The 12,266-nt window shown below is 41.6% G+C and overlaps 1 pseudogene; it reads right to left on the bottom strand.

Moving 5' to 3' along the window:
- The window catches only part of LOC100617445 (tRNA:m(4)X modification enzyme TRM13 homolog), a 95,024-nt pseudogene that overhangs the window by 15,059 nt on the left and 67,699 nt on the right, over positions 1-12,266 (bottom strand).

Raw genomic sequence — 12,266 nt, 5'->3', positions numbered from 1 at the left:
TTCTTTCCTCCCTTTTTTCCTCTCTCACTCCTCCCCTTCCTTCCTTCCTTCCTCCCTCCCTCCCTTTCTTCCTTCATTGCTTCATTGCTTCCTTCCTTCCTTTTTTCCTCCCTCCCTCCTTTCTTCTTCCTCCCTCCCTCCCTCCCTCCCTCCCTCCCTTCCTTCCTTCAAACCCTTGTCTTCTGCCTTAATATCAATTCTAAGACAAGAGTGGCAAGGCTTAGGCAATTGGGGTTAAATGATTTGTGTAGTGTCACACAGCTAAGAAGAATCTGAGGCCAAATTTGAATTCAAGACCTTTCATCTCTAGGCCTGGCTCTCCATTCCCTAAGTTATCTAGCTGTCCCTTGTCCCTTAATTTCCAAGGAGATGAATGAACAAAAGAGAGAGGGATCAGTTGTGTGATAATAATGCCTGCTACTCATAGAAGGCTTTGAAGTTTGTCAAGTGTCTTCCATTGTGTCTTATTTGGTATAACAAGATGAACTATGCAAGTATTCAATGAACTTTCAAGGAATACCTGGAGACAGAGTTCCAAAGTATTGGTGGATTCTCAACAGATTTATGGAAAGACATGAACAAGAGTTAAATGGGACAAAAAGACATGCGTGAGTTGTAACATGGACCAGTGGAGGATGCACCCCTGGTGACCAGATTCCTCCCAGTTCCACGGGGAAATATGGTATGGGGAAATAAACAGTGAATTTAGAATTGCAGGATCTACATTTGAATTCCAATTCTGCCACTTTCCCCCTGTGTGACCTTGGTCAAGACTCTCTGGGTTTTAGTTTCCTCTTCAATAAAAGGAACACATTGGACTAGATGACCTCAGAAGTCCCCTCTAGTGCTAGTGCTATGTATGGTCTTATGAACAAAGGAGTGAAAGTAAGATCTGATAACTCCTACCAAGCTACAAAAGCTTGGCATGTGGACCTGGTGACTATCCAACTATGCTGGTCATTCAAGGACCAACCTAAATAAGCCTGGGAAGGCTTATCACCAGAAAGTAGGAACTGACAGTGGCACAGTTTTCTTTGAATTACTAGAGGTGTCCATCAGTATAACAACTTGTGTTCAGGAAGTCCTTTTAACATTTAAGCATTTACATGTTTGGCTTTTTTTTTTGAGAGATCAGAATTAATGTTATTTTTGGAAATCCCAAAGGTTACTTTTGGAATGAGCATTTGCTGGCAAAAAAATTTGTTTAGCCTCTCTTTTTTTCCTTAATAAAATAATATTTTGTTTGCCTAACAGTTTCAGTTATATCCTGATCAGGGCAAAATATAATGGAAATATCCTCATACAAAGATAGTAATTTTTAAACCTCTGAAGAATAATTGTTAGCCCATTTTCATGCCTATTTCTTCTAACAGCTTTTATCAAACCTTCAGAGGCTCCACTCTAAAGATAAAACCTTTCGTACATAAATAGTATTCTTCATTTGGATTTCGTAAAGTTACTCAATCTGTCACCCAGACACTCAAATCTGTTCTAATTCTAGGATTCATGGTTTCTTTAGTGTAGATGCTCCACAAGGCAATGTGAAGTAGTGAAAAGCAACATGGCTCTTGGGTTAAAGGACCTGAGTTTGAATCTTTCATCTGATTCCCTCTCTGTGTGACCCTGGATAAAGTGATTCATCTTCTTGAATCTCAGTTTCTTTATCTATAAAATGAGCAGGTTGAACTAGGAGAAATGGCCTCTGAGATCTCTTCCAACTTCAGCTAGGATCCAAGGTCACTTCACCTCCTTGAACTTCAGTTTCTCCATCTGTAAAATGTAGGCATTGGACTAGATAGTGTCTGAGGTCCTTTCCATCTCTAAATCTATAAAGGAGTTTAATCTGCCCCATAAGAAAAATCCTATAGATCTAGACTCCCCCTTTACCCCCATATTGCCTCATCCCAAGATATTTTACAAGCTAAAATAGAAAGGTAGAAAAATTAGGTAGTAGTGCTACATCAAGTTTAGATGAAGGGTTCTCAACTTTTTTTTGTTGTTCCATGGACCCTTTGTGTAGTCTTGCAAAGTCTATTGATTTCTCATCATGATCTTTTAAAAAATTCATAACTGAAGAAAATAATAAATTTCATTTGGAAGTTAGTTAAGATAAAGGTGTCAGTTTTCTTTACCATCAAACATCCCAGAACCCCTGGTCTACCCAGGGACCCCAGTTTAAGAACTCTGTGCTTGGCTTATTGTTACCCATTGTCTTCAAACTTTAGGAACATAAAACACATTCAAAAACCATTGAAGATACAGTTAAAAATTGTCCTTTTGGCAAAATCAAGTCAATCAATCCATATGCTTTGCTTTCTTTAAATGTTTGATAGAATTCACTTATAAATTCATTTTCCAAGGAAGCTGATTTATTGCCTGTTCCTCCAGTGCTAATCGAGGCAATTAAAAAAGTATTCTTCCATTTAACTTAGATTGTTAAATTTATTGTCATATAATTAGGAAACCCCCCAACCTCTGAATAATTGCTTTTATTTCATCTTTATTAGTTATTAATTTTAATTAATTTATTTTCACATTTTATTTTCCTCTCTTTTTAAAAATAATATTGAGGAATTGCTTTTCTATTTTTTATAAAATAAGCTCTTTATTTTATTTTATTTGTCAATTCAATGATTTTCTTATTCAGTTTTATTAATCTCATCTTTAATTTTCAAGATTTTCAATTTGGTATTAAATGGGATTATTAATGTTTTCTTTTTTTCTTTTTTTAAAAAAACTTGCATACCTAATTATTTGAGCTACTCTATCTTGATTTTATTGACAAGCATTTCAAGATACATATTTTTCTTTTATTATTGTTTTTGATATGTCCCATAAGTTTTGGTATGTTGTTTCATTATTAATAGTCTCTTTAATAAAATTGTTTATTGCTTCTATTATTTGTTCTTTGACTTTTTTCTTGACATTTCATATTCTCTTAGTTCAAAAAGCTGAAGAAGGAAGGACAGTCTTGTTCAGGCAAGACTTACTCATTGGGTTTTTGTACTGATTTTGGGGTTGATTTTGTATTCAAGGGGTTATTTAGTTGTAACCAAGGGGTTCAGTCTTTTAGTATATATAAAGAGTGGAGACCACCCTTCTCAAAGCAGGATTCAGGGGAGACAGCAGATGTAATGAGGTGGCTCAGAGAGAGGAAAGGGGGTTTGAAGATGTTTTCCCCTTCTGCCTTCCCTCCTTAGCTATGGCTGCTCTTCCAGATTTTCTCTTGTCCCTTTTGTCCCCCCTCCACTACTTGAGACTAAAGGGTCTCTCCTTGATCTTTTCACTCACACTGGATTCACAGCTTGGGGAAAAGATAACTATTTTAATGTCAACTCAATATGGGTAATACAAAGGAATAACTAACAGGGAAAAAAATGGAAGAAGAAAGTGGAGGAAAGGGGGTCCCTGTCTCTATCTAAACCCTTTCCCCTCTTTGGCCCCTTGGCCACAGTTCAGACTAAGGGCAACAGGAGCTGAAGTAAAGTTGGACAGAGATTTAAAATGTCTTTTTCAGATTTCCTCTTCAAATAGTCTTTTTAATTAGAAATGTCAGGGGGAAGGATTTCTGGCTATAAGCAGGAAAAGTGGGTAAACCTCAGGAGAAAGTCTTTTTCAAGCTTCTCCTGACTGAGAGATCAATTCCTCACCCCGCGAGAATCGTTTCCTCCACAAGACTCCTAACTCCTGGGGACCCTCCCCTGTCAAGTTGATCAGTTCCACACACTCTTCAGCCTGGCACTTTTCTTTAGTTCCAGCCTCTGTCACAATATTTAGTTCAAAGCAGAAAAGGTGTTATCTACAAATTATTTAAGAGATGCATTCCAAGAGCATTCCCCTCCTCTACCACTTTGGTTTTCTCCTCTGGATTATGTTTTAATTATTGTTGTTGTTCAGTGATTTCAGACTCTTTTTGACCACATTTGGGATTTTTGGCAAAGATACTGGAATGGATTGCCATTTCCTTCTCTAGCTCATTTTATAAATGAGGAAACTGAAGCCAACAGGGTTAAGTGACTTGCCCAGGGTCACACAACTAGTAAGCATCTGAGGCTAGATTTGAACTTAGAAAGATGAATCTTCCTAACTTCAAGGCCCAGTGTTCTATCCAAGTGCCACCTAGCTGGCAGTTTCAACCATATCACAGTGAATGAATAGAGAAGGTCAGTTGTTTATGGGGGAATCCAAAAAGCCTTTAGTTCTGATAGTTGGACTTTTCCAAAGTGATCTTGGGTCATTTCTTCCCCTGAACTTTCAATCCCTCATGCTCTATAAATTAAACACTCAATACTATCTATTCCTTTCACCCTAAGTAAAGTGGATAGAAGTCTGTGCTGAGACTGATAAAGGAGAATTAGCTTGTTTCTAAGAAGTCCTCCTGAATCTGTCGCCAGGGGCCAATCTGCATTTTTGCCCTCCATGTTTTGGATCATCTTTTTAATGGAGATTTCTTACTAAACTGGCTGACTTTCTCCCAGGATGCCATGAGATCATTGTGAATTTTAAATTTCTCCACTAATATTCCCATGTTGAATCTTTCCCACCAGGCAGAGGAAGTGTTAGAGAGGCCAAGATGGTGGGGCAGGTTTACCTTCTCAGACTAATGGACACTTGGATGAAAGGGCATCTCAGAGTGGGTCTGAGTCTTATTTTATAAATGAGAATGCTAAAATGCCAAGGAGGTGAATGACTTGTTTAGGGACATATAGCATCAGAGTAGAGTTTCTCGAAATCACACGCAGGCAAACTTTTTGGTCCAGCCTGTGAACTTTCAAAGTGCTGAATGAAAGAGACCATCTCTGGTTGTTACTGTTTTTAAGCATATGATTTGCATATCAGAAGGACCCATAATAAGCAGGCAATGGATAGTAAGGTAGTAAATGCACTTTTGTTTTATTGAAAGCCAGAATAATTATCTTCGTAGATGCTCTCATCCACTGATGGCATCCTGCCCCAAAGCAGATTATTTAATTTTCTTTATACAAAAGTCTAATGCTACAGCCCATACCAGGTTTTCTCCTGAGGGTTTCAGCCAGATTTATATAATCAGAAGACCACAAGTGGATTTGCATATCATTTGTGTCAACCTCCAAGGCTGGGGATGCCAGTCTCAGCAATTTTCAAGTTAAAATGTTATTGTTTCCCCCTCAGGGGGTTGTCCTGCCTTCTTTTATTCTCCTTTCTTTCTCAGCCTCCTCATTGTAATTGTCACTGATCACCCCCACCAGGAGTTTACAGCAGAGGCAAGGAGATGTGTGGGACCGGGAACTAGAAAGGCCACTAGAAGTCTTGGATCAGCCATCAGGATTCTGGTCAGAGCATCCAATCCAAGTGGAAAACCCTCTGGATCTGAAGGTAGGAAACATGGGTTCTAGAAGTAGATCTGACTTGGATACACCCTATGACAAGTTATGCCCACTTGATCTTGAAGTTGTGGGGAAGAGAGACGAACCTCCTTCTCCTTGATCCTTGAAGGAAAGAACTAAAAATAGATGCTGGAACTGACACAATGATGGTCAACTTCCCTAATCAATAAGAAGTATTTGTTATGTTTTATGTGTATATTGCATAAGTGCCATGTGCAAGGCTTAGGGAATTCAAAGCCAGAAATCATACTTCTTGCCCTCAGGGAGCTTACATTATATTGGAGAAGATATATATATATATATATATATATATATATACATATATATACTTATATATGCACAGAAACATATAGCTGAGTATGCATATGTGTATATGTTTTGTGTTACATGCATACATATATGTATATATATATATATAATAAATCCAAAATAATTTTCAGGGGAGGATCCTAGTAGTTGTGGAGAACAAGTAAATAAGGAAAGGCTTCATGCAGAAGGCAGTCCTAATATTGATCTTTGAAGAAATGGGGAAGGGGAGAAGGGAAGAGGGAGGAGAGAGAGAGAGAGAGAGAGAGAGAGAGAGAGAGAGAGAGAGAGAGCGAGAGAGAGAGAGAGAGAGACAGAGAGAGGACAGAGAGACAGAGAGAGATAAAGAGGGAGTGAGGGAGAGAAAAAGAGAGAGATGGAGAGAGAGGGAGGGAGAGAGAGAGACAGAGAGAGAGAGATGTAGAAGGGGGAGAGAGAAGGAGAGAGGGAGGGAGAGATAGACAGAGGGATAGACAGAGAAAGGACAGAGAGACAGAGAGAGACAAAGAGGGAGTGAGGGAGAGAAAAAGAGAGAGACAGAGAGAGAGAGAGAGAGAGATGTAGAAGGGGGAGAGAGAAGGAGAGAGGGAGGGAGAGATAGACAGAGGGATAGACAGAGAGAGGACAGAGAGACAGAGAGAGACAAAGAGGGAGTGAGGGAGAGAAAAAGAGAGAGACAGAGAGAGAGAGAGAGAGAGATGTAGAAGGGGGAGAGAGAAGGAGAGAGGGAGGGAGAGATAGACAGAGGGATAGACAGAGAAAGGACAGAGAGACAGAGAGAGACAAAGAGGGAGTGAGGGAGAGAAAAAGAGAGAGACAGAGAGAGAGAGAGAGAGAGATGTAGAAGGGGGAGAGAGAAGGAGAGAGGGAGGGAGAGATAGACAGAGGGATAGACAGAGAGAGGACAGAGAGACAGAGAGAGACAAAGAGGGAGTGAGGGAGAGAAAAAGAGAGAGATGGAGAGAGAGGGAGGGAGAGAGAGAGACAGGGGAGACAAAGACAGAGAAAGAGACAGAGGCAGAGAAAGACAGACAGAGGAAAGAGAAAAGAGAGATAGACAGAGAGAGAAAGAGATATAAGAGGGGGAGAGAGAGAGACAGAGAGAATCAGAGAGAGAGAGAGAGAGAGAGAGAGAGAGAGAGAGAGAGAGAGAGAGAGAGAGAGAGAAGAGAGAGAAAAGAAAGGAAGGGAAGGAGACAAAAGGTCTAAAGGTCAAGGGAGGAAATCATTTGAAGGCCAGAGAGGGATGAGTCTTTTTCATCTAGAAGCTGGTGAAATGAAATGAAAGAGAAATGGGTTGCCCTTGGGGAGGTTGGGTTCTTCTTCCTTGGGGATCTTCTGGGAAAGTCCGGATGACCATTTGCCAGGTGTTCTTTCTGGAGTATGGGTTGGGCCAGATATCCTTTGGGAGGCCCTTCTGAAATTCTGTGATTCTAATCTTGTGAGTATGGATTGTTTTCATTCTTTGTATTTGTATCTCAACATCTAGCATAGTGCCTAGCGCATAGTAGGCATTTAATAAATACTGACTGAGTAAAAGATTTTGTGACTTCTCTGGTACATAGTCTCTAAAGGGTCCACCCAATACAATGGCGGCCTTCTTCTAGGCCAGAGTCTCTTTCTTAACCTTGTGGCATAGTTATAAGCATAACCATATAAGCTTGGTCATCAGCAGTCTGGTGTAGCCATTGGACCCCTTCTCAGCATTATGTTTTTAAATGCATCAAACAGAATACATAGAATTACAAAAGAAATCAATTGTATTGAAATACACTTTTCCCAAAATGTGTTTTTTTCCCCAACCAAGTTCCTAGAGCCTGAGTTCAGAACCCCTGCTCTAGGCCTCTGAATATTCCTTGAGTACCAGAAAGCTCTTAAGCCAGCGTGGCCCCCTCATTCCTGCTGTGGCGGCAGCCTCTCTCCGTTTCTCCACTTACATCTCCTGGCTCTTAGCTCCTTCCCATACCCACATACCATTGACAATATGGCAGCCATTCACTTCTCCATTACTCTCTGGGTTATTAGCAATTTGGGCTCTTTAGAGAATATGGTGTTTGAGAACTTCCAGCCCTTTAACATCGCTGCCTTGGAGCGGCAGGACCCAGTTTCAAGGCCTGCCTCAGAAGCATAGTAGGTTTGTGACTTGGTCTAATTGGTCCTCTTCTCAGGGCCCCAGGCTGCCCCTTGAGACCACAGATCACAAAGGAGTTGTTGCTCTATGCTTGGACGGAATTTCCACACTGGGATGTCTGTCCCTGGCAAAATTACAACCGGGACTGAAGAATGTTCCATAGCGGGGGTTCAGGCTCCATTGACCCAAGAGAGCTATGGGGGAGGCTGCTTCCATCTGACATTTGCCTAGCCAGCAGCGAATATATTTTTTATTGACTGACTGACCAACTAGCCAGATGACGTTTAGAAACTTCTCCCTCGATAACAACCTATTTGTGATAAGAACAGCCCTATTTTAGCTAACAACAATCCTTAGCGATCGAGGCCTGTTCCTGAAGTTGACTAATTATTCATCCTTGCCACGGCCATTGGCTACTCTTCCTCTCCAAATCGCACATTGTCCACAGACTCTGTGACTTCATGGACACTTCCTGTCCTCAGTGTCACTGTGTCCCAGGAAAATGTTTATCCAGCTGAAATAGGCAAATGAGCCTCCCCTAAAAGGGAGGCAATGGGACATCGTGCGTGCTTGCTTCCTCCCATGATGTTCTGGTTAAATGCTGGCGATGGCAGACTGAGGCTATGATTGTTCTCCAACATTCATAGTCAAAACAGATGGGCAGGAGGAGCAATGAGAGGTAATATGGGCTCTCTCCAGAGACACGCAATGAGGCTGCTATGGATGAGTTCTGCCCTTGTGGGACAAAACAACTTCTCCCTGAATATGGAGCAGGACTGAGACACGGGAGAAAATTGCGGTAGGTGTGCTTGTGTGTGTGTGAGGGATGGAGGGAAAGCAGGAGACAGAGAGAGACACACAGATAAGAGAGAGGCAGAGAGAGGCAAAGAAGGGGGAGGAGGCAGAGAGAAAGACAGAGACAGAGAGACAGAGAGAGACAGAGAGACAGAGACAGACAGAGAGAGACAGAGACAGACAGAGAGGCAGACAGACAGACAGACAGAGACAGAGAGAGACACACAGATAAGAGAGAGGCAAAGAAGGGGGAGGAGGCAGAGAGAAAGACAGAGACAGAGAGAAGAGAGAGACAGAGAGAGACAGAGAGAGACAGAGAGACAGAGACAGACAGACAGAGACAGAGACAGACAGACAGACAGACAGAGACAGAGAGAGACACACAGATAAGAGAGAGGCAGAGAGAGGCAAAGAAGGGGGAGGAGGCAGAGAGAAAGACAGAGACAGAGAGACAGACAGACAGACAGACAGAGACAGAGAGAGACACACAGATAAGAGAGAGGCAGAGAGAGGCAAAGAAGGGGGAGGAGGCAGAGAGAAAGACAGAGACAGAGAGACAGAGAGAGAGAGACAGAGGGAGAGAGAGAGACAGAGACAGAGACAAAGAGACAGAGACAGAGACAAAGAGACAGAGACAGAGAGACAGAGAGAGACAGAGAGACAGAGAGAGAGACAAAGAGACAGAGACAGCGAGACAGAGCCAGAGAAAGAGAGAGACAAAGAGCCAGAGACAGAGAGACAGAGAGATACAGAGAGAGAGACAGAGACAGACAGAGAGACAGAGACAGAGAGAGACAGAGATGGGGGAGGGAGGGAGGGAGGGAGGGAGAGAGAAAGAAGGGAGAGGGAGAGGGAAAGAGGGAGAGAGAGAGAGAGCATGTGTGTGTAAGAGGCAAAGATAAGAGAAAGGGGGGAATTCAGAGAGAGAGAGACAAAGACAGAGATCCTTCAGATGTGTACATTTATGAAAATAAATCCATGAAAAGTAAGGATTAGGTTTCTGCTCATTATTTCCAAAGCAATTTAAACAGACTATCCCAGCATCAGGAAGAAGGGGCAGGAAAGTCAAAGAGATATTCTTTCTCTGCAGGAGCATGAAACAAGAAAAAGTATTTTTCCTTTTTTTCTCTTGCCTTAACTATTTGAGTTAATTTTTTTTCTTTTTTAAAAAATGTTTATTTAATTAGTTAATTTAGAATATTTTACTATAGTTCCATGATTCATGTTCTTTCTCTCCCCTCTTCCCATAGCCGATGTGCCATTCCACTGGGTCTTACATGTGTCATTGATCAAGACCTATTTCCTAATTATTGATATTTGCATTAGGGTGATCGCTTAGAGTCTGCATCCCCAATCCTATCCCCATCAACCCATGTGATTAAGCAGTTGGAAAAAAATAAAAATAAAACATATATTTAAAAAAGAGGCAATTCAAATGTATTTTGCCCTGTTTAGACCGCCTCTGGAGCAGAGGTGTTAAATTGGGGCAGCAAGTGGCCTGCAAAACTCCAGAGTGCTGCCTGAACCAGATTAAAACGTAAGTATTTAAGAAAAAAATAAAAATACAATAAAACATAAAAAATAAATTTGTTTCTTCTTTTCTCCCCACTGCTTTTGGGGTTGGTAATTTAGTTAGTGCTGGGAATGCCTAGTGTTGAGAGCTCCTACCAAGATACTCAGCTTCTTCTTAGTCCTTAAGTCCTAGAGAGTTGCCTGAAGCATCGAGCGGTTAAATGATTTTCCTAGAGTGACAAGGTTTACCTTTCAAAGGTAGAAGATGGCATTTGGACCCAACTTTAATTTCCAAGTCTTTTCAGCATAGAAAATTGAGTGTAAGACTTAGGACTGGATTCAAATTCTGCCTCTTAATGATTATCTGACCCTGGGCAAATTACCTAAACTCTATCAGCCTCAGTTTCTTCTTCTATGATTTGGGTATAATAACCATGCCTATAAGCGTTCACATGTGGGATCAATTGGAATGTAAATGACTTGGCAAATTTTTAAATAGAAAATGCTATTATCTTCATTTCTCCCTTCCCTTCCCTCTCCCGTCTGAAATACGTGGGCAGTACTGTAATATGTTGAGGGTGGGAAGCCCGCAGTTCCTAATGGCTTCCATTCTTCAGGGAGCTGACAAGGCACTGGAGGCTAACTAGTTTACCCGAGGCTCCTGTGGCCTTGTGATGACTGATGGGTCATTTGAATTCAAGAGAGTTTTCTCCTCCTTCAGATTGCTGCCCAATTTGGTGTCTGGTCGGTGCCATGGTAGACGGTTGCAGATGTCATCGCTCAGAGAACAAGGGTTGAAGTGACTGACAGGGCCATGGGACAGGGACAGTGATGGGTGGGGAATGTTCTGGGGATGAAAAGAGTCTCATCTCCCCTTCATAGGCAACCATTTCACGCGGTGTGAAAGCTGAGTTTTCTCTCTGTCCTCTGCCCTCCTGTCAAATTTTGTTGCAATTGAGCTGGGAAGTCCAATCAGCTGGACAGTCAGAGAGATGTTTGGAGAAACCAAGTCAAAACTCTTTAGGATGGCTGAGAGGCCCTCAGGAGCTCTGCCTGGCTCCAGGTTAGCAGAAATACTGAGTAAGAAGAGTTTTATTACATTCCCACTGACAAGGGAGAAGACTCTCATTGGCTATGCAGTGCATGGAAATGTAGGCGCCGCCACAGAAGTTTTGAGTTGTGTGGGTTGGTGAGGGTAGTTGGGTCAAGGTGTGTGTAGAAAGTTCTCCTGCTAGTTATTTTGAAGGCCTCCATTTATCCTGCTCTTACGCTTTTTAATAGACTCAGTGCACCCTTGGATGGTCAGATTGAATGTTCCGCCATTAATTCCTCCCCACCCCCTTCCCAAATTCTCTCCTTTCCTCTCTGGCTTTATATAAGGGCAAAGAAGAGGCAGAATATCTTCCTTAAATCCGTCCTTCTTTACAAAGCCTACTCTGATTTCCCTTAATCCTCATACTGTTCTGTTGATTATCTCTGCTTTATCCCAAATATGGGGGGCTTGGACATAGTCCTTTGTTTTGAATTGAAAATTTTTAATTAATTAATTAATTTTGAATATTTTTCCATGGTTACATGATTCATGTTCTTTCAGTCCTTTGCTTTGAGGGCAAGCCCCCCCCATTTCTTTGTAACCCCAGAACTTAGCACATAAAAAATGTTTGTTGACTTGACTTGAAGGGAAGGCACTGATGGTGATTAGAAATGAAATTTTAGGGGACAGCTGGATAGCTCAGTGGATTGAGAGCCAGGCCTAGAGACTGGAGGTCCTGGGTTTAAATCTGGCCTCAGCCACTTCCTAGCTGTGTGACCCTGGGCAAGTCACTTGACCCCCATTGCCTAGCCCTTACCACTTTCCAAGATGGAAGGTAAGGGTTTAAAAAAAAAAGAAAAAAAGAAAGAAATGACATTTCAAGATACATGATCCATTGAGGAATGGTAAATTACTTCAATTTAAAAAATCTGGATGGGACGACTATTATATGCCATGCATTGTGCTTGTGCTGGGCTTACACCAACAGAACAATATCTGCCATTGAGGAACTTACATCCCATTTTGGAAAACAACATGCACACATAGAAGTAATTATATGTCAGACATAAATTTTGATATATGTACACGTTATTGTTCCAAATAGAGTCGAATAAGTTCTATT

Source organism: Monodelphis domestica, chromosome 5 (genome assembly GCF_027887165.1).
Source record: "Monodelphis domestica isolate mMonDom1 chromosome 5, mMonDom1.pri, whole genome shotgun sequence".
In the NCBI taxonomy this organism is placed as follows: domain Eukaryota; kingdom Metazoa; phylum Chordata; class Mammalia; order Didelphimorphia; family Didelphidae; genus Monodelphis; species Monodelphis domestica.
This window is presented reverse-complemented; position numbering and strand designations above follow the sequence as displayed.